Source organism: Engystomops pustulosus, chromosome 5, assembly GCF_040894005.1.
Source record: "Engystomops pustulosus chromosome 5, aEngPut4.maternal, whole genome shotgun sequence".
In the NCBI taxonomy this organism is placed as follows: Eukaryota; Metazoa; Chordata; class Amphibia; order Anura; family Leptodactylidae; genus Engystomops; species Engystomops pustulosus.
Genome location: NC_092415.1, coordinates 209,496,946 through 209,516,009, shown reverse-complemented (window position 1 = coordinate 209,516,009; position 19,064 = coordinate 209,496,946). Strand labels below are relative to the sequence as shown.

Below are 19,064 nucleotides of genomic sequence, written 5' to 3'. Positions count from 1 at the left end.
CTATGAGAGGAGGATACACTGTCATGTATCACAGCCTGCGCTGTTATCTATGAGAGGAGGATACACTGTCATGTATCACAGCCTGCGCTGTTATCTATGAGAGGAGGATACACTGTCATGTATCACAGCCTGCGCTGTTATCTATGAGAGGAGGATACACTGTCATGTATCACAGCCTGCACTGTTATCTATGAGAGGAGGATACACTGTCATGTATCACAGCCTGCACTGTTATCTATGAGAGGAGGATACATGTATCACAGCCTGCACTGTTATCTATGAGAGGAGGATACATGTATCACAGCCTGCACTGTTATCTATGAGAGGAGGATACATGTATCACAGCCTGCACTGTTATCTATGAGAGGAGGATACACTGTCATGCATCACAGCCTGCACTGTTATCTATGAGAGGAGGATACATGTATCACAGCCTGCACTGTTATCTATGAGAGGAGGATACATGTATCACAGCCTGCACTGTTATCTATGAGAGGAGGATACACTGTCATGTATCACAGCCTGCACTGTTATCTATGAGAGGAGGATACACTGTCATGTATCACAGCCTGCACTGTTATCTATGAGGAGGATACACTGTCATGTATCACAGCCTGCGCTGTTATCTATGAGAGGAGGATACACTGTCATGTACCACAGCCTGCACTGTTATCTATGAGAGGAGGATACACTGTCATGTATCACAGCCTGCACTGTTATCTATGAGAGGAGGATACACAGTCATGTATCACAGCCTGCACTGTTATCTATGAGAGGAGGATACACTGTCATGTATCACAGCCTGCGCTGTTATCTATGAGAGGAGGATACACTGTCATGCATCACAGCCTGCACTGTTATCTATGAGAGGAGGATACATGTATCACAGCCTGCACTGTTATCTATGAGAGGAGGATACATGTATCACAGCCTGCACTGTTATCTATGAGAGGAGGATACACTGTCATGTATCACCGCCTGCACTGTTATCTATGAGAGGAGGATACATGTATCACAGCCTGCACTGTTATCTATGAGAGGAGGATACATGTATCACAGCCTGCACTGTTATCTATGAGAGGAGGATACACTGTCATGTATCACAGCCTGCGCTGTTATCTATGAGAGGAGGATACACTGTCATGTATCACCGCCTGCACTGTTATCTATGAGAGGAGGATACATGTATCACAGCCTGCACTGTTATCTATGAGAGGAGGATACATGTATCACAGCCTGCACTGTTATCTATGAGAGGAGGATACACTGTCATGCATCACAGCCTGCACTGTTATCTATGAGAGGAGGATACATGTATCACAGCCTGCACTGTTATCTATGAGAGGAGGATACATGTATCACAGCCTGCACTGTTATCTATGAGAGGAGGATACACTGTCATGTATCACCGCCTGCACTGTTATCTATGAGAGGAGGATACATGTATCACAGCCTGCACTGTTATCTATGAGAGGAGGATACATGTATCACAGCCTGCACTGTTATCTATGAGAGGAGGATACACTGTCATGTATCACAGCCTGCGCTGTTATCTATGAGAGGAGGATACACTGTCATGTATCAAAGCCTGCACTGTTATCTATGAGAGGAGGATACATGTATCACAGCCTGCACTGTTATCTATGAGAGGAGGATACACTGTCATGTATCACAGCCTGCACTGTTATCTATGAGAGGAGGATACACTGTCATGTATCACAGCCTGCGCTGTTATCTATGAGAGGAGGATACACTGTCATGTATCACAGCCTGCACTGTTATCTATGAGAGGAGGATACACTGTCATGTATCACAGCCTGCACTGTTATCTATGAGAGGAGGATACACTGTCATGTATCACAGCCTGCACTGTTATCTATGAGAGGAGGATACACAGTCATGTATCACAGCCTGCGCTGTTATCTATGAGAGGAGGATACACTGTCATGTATCACAGCCTGCACTGTTATCTATGAGAGGAGGATACACTGTCATGTATCACAGCCTGCGCTGTTATCTATGAGAGGAGGATACACTGTCATGTATCACAGCCTGCACTGTTATCTATGAGAGGAGGATACACAGTCATGTACCACAGCCTGCACTGTTATCTATGAGAGGAGGATACACTGTCATGTATCACAGCCTGCACTGTTATCTATGAGAGGAGGATACACTGTCATGTATCACAGCCTGCACTGTTATCTATGAGGAGGATACACTGTCATGTATCACAGCCTGCACTGTTATCTATGAGAGGAGGATACACTGTCATGTATCACAGCCTGCACTGTTATCTATGAGGAGGATACACTGTCATGTATCACAGCCTGCACTGTTATCTATGAGAGGAGGATACACTGTCATGTACCACAGCCTGCACTGTTATCTATGAGAGGAGGATACACTGTCATGTATCACAGCCTGCACTGTTATCTATGAGAGGAGGATACACTGTCATGTATCACAGCCTGCACTGTTATCTATGAGAGGAGGATACATGTATCACAGCCTGCGCTGTTATCTATGAGAGGAGGATACACTGTCATGTATCACAGCCTGCACTGTTATCTATGAGAGGAGGATACACTGTCATGTATCACAGCCTGCACTGTTATCTATGAGAGGAGGATACACTGTCATGTATCACAGCCTGCGCTGTTATCTATGAGAGGAGGATACACTGTCATGTACCACAGCCTGCACTGTTATCTATGAGAGGAGGATACACTGTCATGTATCACAGCCTGCACTGTTATCTATGAGAGGAGGATACACTGTCATGTATCACAGCCTGCACTGTTATCTATGAGAGGAGGATACATGTATCACAGCCTGCACTGTTATCTATGAGAGGAGGATACACTGTCATGTATCACAGCCTGCACTGTTATCTATGAGAGGAGGATACACTGTCATGTATCACAGCCTGCACTGTTATCTATGAGAGGAGGATACACTGTCATGTACCACAGCCTGCACTGTTATCTATGAGAGGAGGATACACTGTCATGTATCACAGCCTGCGCTGTTATCTATGAGAGGAGGATACACTGTCATGTATCACAGCCTGCACTGTTATCTATGAGAGGAGGATACACTGTCATGTATCACAGCCTGCGCTGTTATCTATGAGAGGAGGATACACTGTCATGTATCACAGCCTGCGCTGTTATCTATGAGAGGAGGATACACTGTCATGTATCACACCCTGCGCTGTTATCTATGAGAGGAGGATACACTGTCATGTATCACAGCCTGCACTGTTATCTATGAGAGGAGGATACACTGTCATGTATCACAGCCTGCACTGTTATCTATGAGAGGAGGATACATGTATCACAGCCTGCGCTGTTATCTATGAGAGGAGGATACAAGTATCACAGCCTGCGCTGTTATCTATGAGAGGAGGATACACTGTCATGTATCACAGCCTGCACCGTTATCTATGAGAGGAGGATACACTGTCATGTATCACAGCCTGCACTGTTATCTATGAGAGGAGGATACAAGTATCACAGCCTGCGCTGTTATCTATGAGAGGAGGATACACTGTCATGTATCACAGCCTGCACCGTTATCTATGAGAGGAGGATACACTGTCATGTATCACAGCCTGCACTGTTATCTATGAGAGGAGGATACACTGTCATGTATCACAGCCTGCACTGTTATCTATGAGAGGAGGATACACTGTCATGTATCACAGCCTGCACTGTTATCTATGAGAGGAGGATACACTGTCATGTATCACAGCCTGCACTGTTATCTATGAGAGGAGGATACACTGTCATGTATCACAGCCTGCACTGTTATCTATGAGAGGAGGATACACTGTCATGTACCACAGCCTGCACTGTTATCTATGAGAGGAGGATACACTGTCATGTATCACAGCCTGCACTGTTATCTATGAGAGGAGGATACACTGTCATGTATCACAGCCTGCACTGTTATCTATGAGAGGAGGATACATGTAGCACAGTCTGCACTGTTATCTATGAGAGGAGGATACACTGTCATGTATCACAGCCTGCGCTGTTATCTATGAGAGGAGGATACACTGTCATGTACCACAGCCTGCACTGTTATCTATGAGAGGAGGATACATGTATCACAGCCTGCACTGTTATCTATGAGAGGAGGATACACTGTCATGTATCACAGCCTGCACTGTTATCTATGAGAGGAGGATACATGTATCACAGCCTGCGCTGTTATCTATGAGAGGAGGATACACTGTCATGTATCACAGCCTGCACTGTTATCTATGAGAGGAGGATACACTGTCATGTATCACAGCCTGCACTGTTATCTATGAGAGGAGGATACACTGTCATGTATCACAGCCTGCACTGTTATCTATGAGAGGAGGATACACTGTCATGTATCACAGCCTGCACTGTTATCTATGAGAGGAGGATACACTGTCATGTATCACAGCCTGCACTGTTATCTATGAGAGGAGGATACATGTATCACAGCCTGCACTGTTATCTATGAGAGGAGGATACATGTATCACAGCCTGCGCTGTTATCTATGAGAGGAGGATACACTGTCATGTATCACAGCCTGCACCGTTATCTATGAGAGGAGGATACACTGTCATGTATCACAGCCTGCACTGTTATCTATGAGAGGAGGATACACTGTCATGTATCACAGCCTGCACTGTTATCTATGAGAGGAGGATACACTGTCATGTATCACAGCCTGCACTGTTATCTATGAGAGGAGGATACACTGTCATGTATCACAGCCTGCACTGTTATCTATGAGAGGAGGATACACTGTCATGTATCACAGCCTGCACTGTTATCTATGAGAGGAGGATACACTGTCATGTATCACAGCCTGCACTGTTATCTATGAGAGGAGGATACACTGTCATGTATCACAGCCTGCACTGTTATCTATGAGAGGAGGATACACTGTCATGTATCACAGCCTGCACTGTTATCTATGAGAGGAGGATACACTGTCATGTACCACAGCCTGCACTGTTATCTATGAGAGGAGGATACACTGTCATGTATCACAGCCTGCACTGTTATCTATGAGAGGAGGATACACTGTCATGTATCACAGCCTGCACTGTTATCTATGAGAGGAGGATACACTGTCATGTACCACAGCCTGCACTGTTATCTATGAGAGGAGGATACATGTATCACAGCCTGCGCTGTTATCTATGAGAGGAGGATACACTGTCATGTATCACAGCCTGCACTGTTATCTATGAGAGGAGGATACACTGTCATGTATCACAGCCTGCACTGTTATCTATGAGAGGAGGATACACTGTCATGTATCACAGCCTGCACTGTTATCTATGAGAGGAGGATACACTGTCATGTATCACAGCCTGCGCTGTTATCTATGAGAGGAGGATACATGTATCACAGCCTGCACTGTTATCTATGAGAGGAGGATACACTGTCATGTACCACAGCCTGCACTGTTATCTATGAGAGGAGGATACACTGTCATGTATCACAGCCTGCGCTGTTATCTATGAGAGGAGGATACATGTATCACAGCCTGCACTGTTATCTATGAGAGGAGGATACACTGTCATGTATCACAGCCTGCGCTGTTATCTATGAGAGGAGGATACATGTATCACAGCCTGCACTGTTATCTATGAGAGGAGGATACACTGTCATGTATCACAGCCTGCGCTGTTATCTATGAGAGGAGGATACACTGTCATGTATCACAGCCTGCACTGTTATCTATGAGGAGGATACACTGTCATGTATCACAGCCTCCACTGTTATCTATGAGAGGAGGATACATGTATCACAGCCTGCACTGTTATCTATGAGAGGAGGATACATGTATCACAGCCTGCACTGTTATCTATGAGAGGAGGATACACTGTCATGTATCACAGCCTGCACTGTTATCTATGAGAGGAGGATACACTGTCATGTATCACAGCCTGCACTGTTATCTATGAGAGGAGGATACACTGTCATGTATCACAGCCTGCGCTGTTATCTATGAGAGGAGGATACATGTATCACAGCCTGCACTGTTATCTATGAGAGGAGGATACACTGTCATGTATCACAGCCTGCGCTGTTATCTATGAGAGGAGGATACACTGTCATGTATCACAGCCTGCACTGTTATCTATGAGAGGAGGATACATGTATCACAGCCTGCACTGTTATCTATGAGAGGAGGATACACTGTCATGTATCACAGCCTGCGCTGTTATCTATGAGAGGAGGATACATGTATCACAGCCTGCGCTGTTATCTATGAGAGGAGGATACACTGTCATGTATCACAGCCTGCGCTGTTATCTATGAGAGGAGGATACACTGTCATGTATCACAGCCTGCACTGTTATCTATGAGAGGAGGATACATGTATCACAGCCTGCACTGTTATCTATGAGAGGAGGATACACTGTCATGTATCACAGCCTGCGCTGTTATCTATGAGAGGAGGATACACTGTCATGTATCACAGCCTGCACTGTTATCTATGAGAGGAGGATACACTGTCATGTATCACAGCCTGCGCTGTTATCTATGAGAGGAGGATACATGTATCACAGCCTGCACTGTTATCTATGAGAGGAGGATACATGTATCACAGCCTGCACTGTTATCTATGAGAGGAGGATACACTGTCATGTATCACAGCCTGCGCTGTTATCTATGAGAGGAGGATACATGTATCACAGCCTGCGCTGTTATCTATGAGAGGAGGATACACTGTCATGTATCACAGCCTGCACTGTTATCTATGAGAGGAGGATACATGTATCACAGCCTGCACTGTTATCTATGAGAGGAGGATACACTGTCATGTATCACAGCCTGCACTGTTATCTATGAGAGGAGGATACACTGTCATGTATCACAGCCTGCGCTGTTATCTATGAGAGGAGGATACACTGTCATGTATCACAGCCTGCACTGTTATCTATGAGAGGAGGATACATGTATCACAGCCTGCACTGTTATCTATGAGAGGAGGATACACTGTCATGTACCACAGCCTGCACTGTTATCTATGAGAGGAGGATACATGTATCACAGCCTGCACTGTTATCTATGAGAGGAGGATACACTGTCATGTATCACAGCCTGCACTGTTATCTATGAGAGGAGGATACATGTATCACAGCCTGCACTGTTATCTATGAGAGGAGGATACACTGTCATGTATCACAGCCTTCGCTGCTATCTATGAGAGGAGGATACACTGTCATGTATCACAGCCTGCACTGTTATCTATGAGAGGAGGATACACTGTCATGTATCACAGCCTGCACTGTTATCTATGAGAGGAGGATACACTGTCATGTACCACAGCCTGCACTGTTATCTATGAGAGGAGGATACACTGTCATGTATCACAGCCTGCACTGTTATCTATGAGAGGAGGATACACTGTCATGTATCACAGCCTGCACTGTTATCTATGAGAGGAGGATACACTGTCATGTATCACAGCCTGCGCTGTTATCTATGAGAGGAGGATACACTGTCATGTACCACAGCCTGCGCTGTTATCTATGAGAGGAGGATACATGTATCACAGCCTGCGCTGTTATCTATGAGAGGAGGATACACTGTCATGTATCACAGCCTGCGCTGTTATCTATGAGAGGAGGATACATGTATCACAGCCTGCGCTGTTATCTATGAGAGGAGGATACACTGTCATGTATCACAGCCTGCGCTGTTATCTATGAGAGGAGGATACACTGTCATGTACCACAGCCTGCACTGTTATCTATGAGAGGAGGATACACTGTCATGTATCACAGCCTGCACTGTTATCTATGAGAGGAGGATACACTGTCATGTACCACAGCCTGCACTGTTATCTATGAGAGGAGGATACACTGTCATGTACCACAGCCTGCACTGTTATCTATGAGAGGAGGATACACTGTCATGTATCACAGCCTGCACTGTTATCTATGAGAGGAGGATACACTGTCATGTATCACAGCCTGCGCTGTTATCTATGAGAGGAGGATACACTGTCATGTATCACAGCCTGCACTGTTATCTATGAGAGGAGGATACATGTATCACAGCCTGCACTGTTATCTATGAGAGGAGGATACATGTATCACAGCCTGCGCTGTTATCTATGAGAGGAGGATACACTGTCATGTATCACAGCCTGCACTGTTATCTATGAGAGGAGGATACACTGTCATGTATCACAGCCTGCACTGTTATCTATGAGAGGAGGATACACTGTCATGTACCACAGCCTGCACTGTTATCTATGAGAGGAGGATACACTGTCATGTATCACAGCCTGCGCTGTTATCTATGAGAGGAGGATACACTGTCATGTATCACAGCCTGCACTGTTATCTATGAGAGGAGGATACACTGTCATGTATCACAGCCTGCGCTGTTATCTATGAGAGGAGGATACACTGTCATGTATCACAGCCTGCGCTGTTATCTATGAGAGGAGGATACATGTATCACAGCCTGCACTGTTATCTATGAGAGGAGGATACACTGTCATGTACCACAGCCTGTGCTGTTATCTATGAGAGGAGGATACATGTATCACAGCCTCCACTGTTATCTATGAGAGGAGGATACACTGTCATGTATCACAGCCTGCACTGTTATCTATGAGAGGAGGATACACTGTCATGTATCACAGCCTGCACTGTTATCTATGGGAGGAGGATACACTGTCATGTATCACAGCCTGCACTGTTATCTATGAGAGGAGGATACATGTATCACAGCCTGCACTGTTATCTATGAGAGGAGGATACACTGTCATGTACCACAGCCTGCACTGTTATCTATGAGAGGAGGATACACTGTCATGTATCACAGCCTGCGCTGTTATCTATGAGAGGAGGATACACTGTCATGTATCACAGCCTGCACTGTTATCTATGAGAGGAGGATACACTGTCATGTATCACAGCCTGCGCTGTTATCTATGAGAGGAGGATACACTGTCATGTATCACAGCCTGCACTGTTATCTATGAGAGGAGGATACACTGTCATGTATCACAGCCTGCGCTGTTATCTATGAGAGGAGGATACATGTATCACAGCCTGCACTGTTATCTATGAGAGGAGGATACACTGTCATGTACCACAGCCTGTGCTGTTATCTATGAGAGGAGGATACATGTATCACAGCCTCCACTGTTATCTATGAGAGGAGGATACACTGTCATGTATCACAGCCTGCACTGTTATCTATGAGAGGAGGATACACTGTCATGTACCACGGCCTGCACTGTTATCTATGAGAGGAGGATACACTGTCATGTACCACAGCCTGCACTGTTATCTATGAGAGGAGGATACACTGTCATGTATCACAGCCTGCACTGTTATCTATGAGAGGAGGATACACTGTCATGTATCACAGCCTGCACTGTTATCTATGAGAGGAGGATACACTGTCATGTACCACGGCCTGCACTGTTATCTATGAGAGGAGGATACACTGTCATGTATCACAGCCTGCACTGTTATCTATGAGAGGAGGATACACTGTCATGTATCACAGCCTGCACTGTTATCTATGAGAGGAGGATACACTGTCATGTACCACGGCCTGCACTGTTATCTATGAGAGGAGGATACACTGTCATGTATCACGGCCTGCACTGTTATCTATGAGAGGAGGATACATGTATCACAGCCTGCACTGTTATCTATGAGAGGAGGATACATGTACCACAGCCTGCACTGTTATCTATGAGAGGAGGATACATGTATCACAGCCTGCACTGTTATCTATGAGAGGAGGATACACTGTCATGTACCACAGCCTGCGCTGTTATCTATGAGAGGAGGATACATGTATCACAGCCTGCGCTGTTATCTATGAGAGGAGGATACACTGTCATGTACCACAGCCTGTGCTGTTATCTATGAGAGGAGGATACATGTATCACAGCCTCCACTGTTATCTATGAGAGGAGGATACACTGTCATGTATCACAGCCTGCACTGTTATCTATGAGAGGAGGATACACTGTCATGTATCACAGCCTGCACTGTTATCTATGGGAGGAGGATACACTGTCATGTATCACAGCCTGCACTGTTATCTATGAGAGGAGGATACATGTATCACAGCCTGCACTGTTATCTATGAGAGGAGGATACACTGTCATGTATCACATCCTGCACTGTTATCTATGAGAGGAGGATACACTGTCATGTATCACAGCCTGCGCTGTTATCTATGAGAGGAGGATACACTGTCATGTATCACAGCCTGCGCTGTTATCTATGAGAGGAGGATACACTGTCATGTATCACAGCCTGCACTGTTATCTATGAGAGGAGGATACACTGTCATGTATCACAGCCTGCACTGTTATCTATGAGAGGAGGATACACTGTCATGTATCACAGCCTGCACTGTTATCTATGAGAGGAGGATACATGTATCACAGCCTGCACTGTTATCTATGAGAGGAGGATACACTGTCATGTATCACATCCTGCACTGTTATCTATGAGAGGAGGATACACTGTCATGTATCACAGCCTGCGCTGTTATCTATGAGAGGAGGATACACTGTCATGTATCACAGCCTGCGCTGTTATCTATGAGAGGAGGATACACTGTCATGTATCACAGCCTGCACTGTTATCTATGAGAGGAGGATACACTGTCATGTATCACAGCCTGCACTGTTATCTATGAGGAGGATACACTGTCATGTATCACAGCCTGCGCTGTTATCTATGAGAGGAGGATACACTGTCATGTACCACAGCCTGCACTGTTATCTATGAGAGGAGGATACACTGTCATGTATCACAGCCTGCACTGTTATCTATGAGAGGAGGATACACTGTCATGTATCACAGCCTGCACTGTTATCTATGAGAGGAGGATACATGTATCACAGCCTGCACTGTTATCTATGAGAGGAGGATACACTGTCATGTATCACAGCCTGCACTGTTATCTATGAGAGGAGGATACACAGTCATGTATCACAGCCTGCGCTGTTATCTATGAGAGGAGGATACACTGTCATGTATCACAGCCTGCGCTGTTATCTATGAGAGGAGGATACACTGTCATGTACCACAGCCTGTGCTGTTATCTATGAGAGGAGGATACATGTATCACAGCCTCCACTGTTATCTATGAGAGGAGGATACACTGTCATGTATCACAGCCTGCGCTGTTATCTATGAGAGGAGGATACATGTATCACAGCCTGCACTGTTATCTATGAGAGGAGGATACATGTATCACAGCCTGCACTGTTATCTATGAGAGGAGGATACACTGTCATGTATCACAGCCTGCACTGTTATCTATGAGAGGAGGATACACTGTCATGTATCACAGCCTGCACTGTTATCTATGAGAGGAGGATACACTGTCATGTATCACAGCCTGCACTGTTATCTATGAGAGGAGGATACACTGTCATGTATCACAGCCTGCACTGTTATCTATGAGAGGAGGATACATGTACCACAGCCTGCACTGTTATCTATGAGAGGAGGATACACTGTCATGTATCACAGCCTGCACTGTTATCTATGAGAGGAGGATACACTGTCATGTATCACAGCCTGCACTGTTATCTATGAGAGGAGGATACATGTATCACAGCCTGCACTGTTATCTATGAGAGGAGGATACATGTACCACAGCCTGCACTGTTATCTATGAGAGGAGGATACACTGTCATGTACCACAGCCTGCGCTGTTATCTATGAGAGGAGGATACACTGTCATGTATCACAGCCTGCACTGTTATCTATGAGAGGAGGATACATGTATCACAGCCTGCACTGTTATCTATGAGAGGAGGATACACTGTCATGTATCACAGCCTGCGCTGTTATCTATGAGAGGAGGATACACTGTCATGTATCACAGCCTGCACCGTTATCTATGAGAGGAGGATACACTGTCATGTATCACAGCCTGCACTGTTATCTATGAGAGGAGGATACACTGTCATGTATCACAGCCTGCGCTGTTATCTATGAGAGGAGGATACACTGTCATGTATCACAGCCTGCGCTGTTATCTATGAGAGGAGGATACACTGTCATGTATCACAGCCTGCGCTGTTATCTATGAGAGGAGGATACACTGTCATGTATCACAGCCTGCGCTGTTATCTATGAGAGGAGGATACACTGTCATGTATCACAGCCTGCACTGTTATCTATGAGAGGAGGATACACTGTCATGTATCACAGCCTGCACTGTTATCTATGAGAGGAGGATACACTGTCATGTATCACAGCCTGCACTGTTATCTATGAGAGGAGGATACACTGTCATGTATCACAGCCTGCGCTGCTATCTATGAGAGGAGGATACACTGTCATGTATCACAGCCTGCACTGTTATCTATGAGAGGAGGATACACTGTCATGTATCACAGCCTGCACTGTTATCTATGAGAGGAGGATACATGTATCACAGCCTGCACTGTTATCTATGAGAGGAGGATACACTGTCATGTACCACAGCCTGCGCTGTTATCTATGAGAGGAGGATACATGTATCACAGCCTGCACTGTTATCTATGAGAGGAGGATACACTGTCATGTATCACAGCCTGCACTGTTATCTATGAGAGGAGGATACACTGTCATGTATCACAGCCTGCACTGTTATCTATGAGAGGAGGATACACTGTCATGTACCACAGCCTGCACTGTTATCTATGAGAGGAGGATACACTGTCATGTATCACAGCCTGCGCTGTTATCTATGAGAGGAGGATACACTGTCATGTATCACAGCCTGTACTGTTATCTATGAGAGGAGGATACACTGTCATGTATCACAGCCTGCGCTGTTATCTATGAGAGGAGGATACACTGTCATGTATCACAGCCTGCGCTGTTATCTATGAGAGGAGGATACACTGTCATGTATCACAGCCTGCACTGTTATCTATGAGAGGAGGATACACTGTCATGTATCACAGCCTGCGCTGTTATCTATGAGAGGAGGATACACTGTCATGTATCACAGCCTGCGCTGTTATCTATGAGAGGAGGATACCCTGTCATGTATCACAGCCTGCACTGTTATCTATGAGAGGAGGATACATGTATCACAGCCTGCGCTGTTATCTATGAGAGGAGGATACATGTATCACAGCCTGCACTGTTATCTATGAGAGGAGGATACATGTATCACAGCCTGCACTGTTATCTATGAGAGGAGGATACACTGTCATGTATCACAGCCTGCGCTGTTATCTATGAGAGGAGGATACATGTATCACGGCCTGCACTGTTATCTATGAGAGGAGGATACACTGTCATGTATCACAGCCTGCACTGTTATCTATGAGAGGAGGATACACTGTCATGTATCACAGCCTGCACTGTTATCTATGAGAGGAGGATACATGTATCACAGCCTGCGCTGTTATCTATGAGAGGAGGATACACTGTCATGTATCACAGCCTGCACTGTTATCTATGAGAGGAGGATACATGTATCACAGCCTGCGCTGTTATCTATGAGAGGAGGATACACTGTCATGTATCACAGCCTGCACTGTTATCTATGAGAGGAGGATACACTGTCATGTATCACAGCCTGCGCTGTTATCTATGAGAGGAGGATACACTGTCATGTATCACAGCCTGCACTGTTATCTATGAGAGGAGGATACACTGTCATGTATCACAGCCTGCACTGTTATCTATGAGAGGAGGATGCACTGTCATGTATCACAGCCTGCACTGTTATCTATGAGAGGAGGATACATGTATCACAGCCTGCACTGTTATCTATGAGAGGAGGATACACTGTCATGTATCACAGCCTGCACTGTTATCTATGAGAGGAGGATACACTGTCATGTATCACAGCCTGCACTGTTATCTATGAGAGGAGGATACCCTGTCATGTATCACAGCCTGCACTGTTATCTATGAGAGGAGGATACATGTATCACAGCCTGCACTGTTATCTATGAGAGGAGGATACACTGTCATGTATCACAGCCTGCACTGTTATCTATGAGAGGAGGATACACTGTCATGTATCACAGCCTGCACTGTTATCTATGGGAGGAGGATACACTGTCATGTATCACAGCCTGCACTGTTATCTATGAGAGGAGGATACATGTATCACAGCCTGCACTGTTATCTATGAGAGGAGGATACACTGTCATGTATCACATCCTGCACTGTTATCTATGAGAGGAGGATACACTGTCATGTATCACAGCCTGCGCTGTTATCTATGAGAGGAGGATACACTGTCATGTATCACAGCCTGCGCTGTTATCTATGAGAGGAGGATACACTGTCATGTATCACAGCCTGCACTGTTATCTATGAGAGGAGGATACACTGTCATGTATCACAGCCTGCACTGTTATCTATGAGAGGAGGATACACTGTCATGTATCACAGCCTGCACTGTTATCTATGAGAGGAGGATACATGTATCACAGCCTGCACTGTTATCTATGAGGAGGATACACTGTCATGTATCACAGCCTGCGCTGTTATCTATGAGAGGAGGATACACTGTCATGTACCACAGCCTGCACTGTTATCTATGAGAGGAGGATACACTGTCATGTATCACAGCCTGCACTGTTATCTATGAGAGGAGGATACATGTATCACAGCCTGCACTGTTATCTATGAGAGGAGGATACACTGTCATGTACCACAGCCTGCACTGTTATCTATGAGAGGAGGATACACTGTCATGTATCACAGCCTGCACTGTTATCTATGAGAGGAGGATACACTGTCATGTATCACAGCCTGCACTGTTATCTATGAGAGGAGGATACACTGTCATGTATCACAGCCTGCACTGTTATCTATGAGAGGAGGATACACTGTCATGTATCACAGCCTGCACTGTTATCTATGAGAGGAGGATACATGTATCACAGCCTGCACTGTTATCTATGAGAGGAGGATACACTGTCATGTATCACAGCCTGCACTGTTATCTATGAGAGGAGGATACACAGTCATGTATCACAGCCTGCGCTGTTATCTATGAGAGGAGGATACACTGTCATGTATCACAGCCTGCGCTGTTATCTATGAGAGGAGGATACACTGTCATGTACCACAGCCTGTGCTGTTATCTATGAGAGGAGGATACATGTATCACAGCCTCCACTGTTATCTATGAGAGGAGGATACACTGTCATGTATCACAGCCTGCACTGTTATCTATGAGAGGAGGATACATGTATCACAGCCTGCACTGTTATCTATGAGAGGAGGATACACTGTCATGTATCACAGCCTGCACTGTTATCTATGAGAGGAGGATACACTGTCATGTATCACAGCCTGCACTGTTATCTATGAGAGGAGGATACACTGTCATGTATCACAGCCTGCACTGTTATCTATGAGAGGAGGATACACTGTCATGTATCACAGCCTGCACTGTTATCTATGAGAGGAGGATACATGTACCACAGCCTGCACTGTTATCTATGAGAGGAGGATACACTGTCATGTATCACAGCCTGCACTGTTATCTATGAGAGGAGGATACATGTATCACAGCCTGCACTGTTATCTATGAGAGGAGGATACATGTACCACAGCCTGCACTGTTATCTATGAGAGGAGGATACACTGTCATGTACCACAGCCTGCACTGTTATCTATGAGAGGAGGATACACTGTCATGTATCACAGCCTGCACTGTTATCTATGAGAGGAGGATACATGTATCACAGCCTGCACTGTTATCTATGAGGAGGATACACTGTCATGTATCACAGCCTGCACTGTTATCTATGAGAGGAGGATACATGTATCACAGCCTGCACTGTTATCTATGAGAGGAGGATACATGTACCACAGCCTGCACTGTTATCTATGAGAGGAGGATACACTGTCATGTATCACAGCCTGCACTGTTATCTATGAGAGGAGGATACACTGTCATGTATCACAGCCTGCACTGTTATCTATGAGAGGAGGATACACTGTCATGTATCACAGCCTGCACTGTTATCTATGAGAGGAGGATACACTGTCATGTATCACAGCCTGCACTGTTATCTATGAGAGGAGGATACACTGTCATGTATCACAGCCTGCACTGTTATCTATGAGAGGAGGATACACTGTCATGTACCACAGCCTGCACTGTTATCTATGAGAGGAGGATACATGTATCACAGCCTGCACTGTTATCTATGAGGAGGATACACTGTCATGTATCACAGCCTGCGCTGTTATCTATGAGAGGAGGATACACTGTCATGTATCACAGCCTGCACTGTTATCTATGAGAGGAGGATACACTGTCATGTATCACAGCCTGCACTGTTATCTATGAGAGGAGGATACACTGTCATGTATCACAGCCTGCACTGTTATCTATGAGAGGAGGATACACAGTCATGTATCACAGCCTGCGCTGTTATCTATGAGAGGAGGATACACTGTCATGTATCACAGCCTGCACTGTTATCTATGAGAGGAGGATACACTGTCATGTATCACAGCCTGCACTGTTATCTATGAGAGGAGGATACATGTATCACAGCCTGCACTGTTATCTATGAGAGGAGGATACATGTATCACAGCCTGCACTGTTATCTATGAGAGGAGGATACATGTATCACAGCCTGCACTGTTATCTATGAGAGGAGGATACACTGTCATGTATCACAGCCTGCACTGTTATCTATGAGAGGAGGATACACTGTCATGTATCACAGCCTGCACTGTTATCTATGAGAGGAGGATACACTGTCATGTATCACAGCCTGCACTGTTATCTATGAGAGGAGGATACACTGTCATGTATCACAGCCTGCGCTGTTATCTATGAGAGGAGGATACACTGTCATGTATCACAGCCTGCACCGTTATCTATGAGAGGAGGATACACTGTCATGTATCACAGCCTGCACTGTTATCTATGAGAGGAGGATACACTGTCATGTATCACAGCCTGCGCTGTTATCTATGAGAGGAGGATACACTGTCATGTATCACAGCCTGCGCTGTTATCTATGAGAGGAGGATACACTGTCATGTATCACAGCCTGCACTGTTATCTATGAGAGGAGGATACACTGTCATGTATCACAGCCTGCACTGTTATCTATGAGAGGAGGATACACTGTCATGTATCACAGCCTGCACTGTTATCTATGAGAGGAGGATACACTGTCATGTATCACAGCCTGCACTGTTATCTATGAGAGGAGGATACACTGTCATGTACCACAGCCTGTGCTGTTATCTATGAGAGGAGGATACACTGTCATGTATCACAGCCTGCGCTGTTATCTATGAGAGGAGGATACACTGTCATGTATCACAGCCTGCACTGTTATCTATGAGAGGAGGATACACTGTCATGTATCACAGCCTGCACTGTTATCTATGAGAGGAGGATACACTGTCATGTATCACAGCCTGCACTGTTATCTATGAGAGGAGGATACACTGTCATGTATCACAGCCTGCGCTGTTATCTATGAGAGGAGGATACACTGTCATGTATCACAGCCTGCGCTGTTATCTATGAGAGGAGGATACACTGTCATGTATCACAGCCTGCGCTGTTATCTATGAGAGGAGGATACACTGTCATGTATCACAGCCTGCGCTGTTATCTATGAGAGGAGGATACACTGTCATGTATCACAGCCTGCACTGTTATCTATGAGAGGAGGATACACTGTCATGTATCACAGCCTGCACTGTTATCTATGAGAGGAGGATACACTGTCATGTATCACAGCCTGCACTGTTATCTATGAGAGGAGGATACACTGTCATGTACCACAGCCTGCACTGTTATCTATGAGAGGAGGATACACTGTCATGTATCACAGCCTGCACTGTTATCTATGAGAGGAGGATACACTGTCATGTATCACAGCCTGCACTGTTATCTATGAGAGGAGGATACATGTACCACAGCCTGCACTGTTATCTATGAGAGGAGGATACACTGTCATGTATCACAGCCTGCACTGTTATCTATGAGAGGAGGATACACTGTCATGTATCACAGCCTGCACTGTTATCTATGAGAGGAGGATACATGTATCACAGCCTGCACTGTTATCTATGAGAGGAGGATACACTGTCATGTACCACAGCCTGCGCTGTTATCTATGAGAGGAGGATACATGTATCACAGCCTGCACTGTTATCTATGAGAGGAGGATACACTGTCATGTATCACAGCCTGCGCTGTTATCTATGAGAGGAGGATACACTGTCATGTATCACAGCCTGCGCTGTTATCTATGAGAGGAGGATACATGTATCACAGCCTGCACTGTTATCTATGAGAGGAGGATACACTGTCATGTATCACAGCCTGCGCTGTTATCTATGAGAGGAGGATACACTGTCATGTATCACAGCCTGCGCTGTTATCTATGAGAGGAGGATACCCTGTCATGTATCACAGCCTGCACTGTTATCTATGAGAGGAGGATACATGTATCACAGCCTGCGCTGTTATCTATGAGAGGAGGATACATGTATCACAGCCTGCACTGTTATCTATGAGAGGAGGATACATGTATCACAGCCTGCACTGTTATCTATGAGAGGAGGATACACTGTCATGTATCACAGCCTGCACTGTTATCTATGAGAGGAGGATACACTGTCATGTATCACAGCCTGCGCTGTTATCTATGAGAGGAGGATACATGTATCACAGCCTGCGCTGTTATCTATGAGAGGAGGATACACTGTCATGTATCACAGCCTGCACTGTTATCTATGAGAGGAGGATACATGTATCACAGCCTGCGCTGTTATCTATGAGAGGAGGATACACTGTCATGTATCACAGCCTGCACTGTTATCTATGAGAGGAGGATACATGTATCACAGCCTGCGCTGTTATCTATGAGAGGAGGATACACTGTCATGTATCACAGCCTGCGCTGTTATCTATGAGAGGAGGATACACTGTCATGTATCACAGCCTGCACTGTTATCTATGAGAGGAGGATACACTGTCATGTATCACAGCCTGCACTGTTATCTATGAGAGGAGGATGCACTGTCATGTATCACAGCCTGCACTGTTATCTATG

The 19,064-nt window shown here is 45.4% G+C and overlaps 1 protein-coding gene across 1 annotated transcript in view; it reads right to left on the bottom strand.

Annotated features, from left to right (window-relative positions):
* KIF9 (kinesin family member 9) overlaps positions 1–19,064 on the bottom strand; it is a 100,956-nt gene that overhangs the window by 42,970 nt on the left and 38,922 nt on the right. The gene's annotated exons all lie outside the window — the stretch shown is intronic.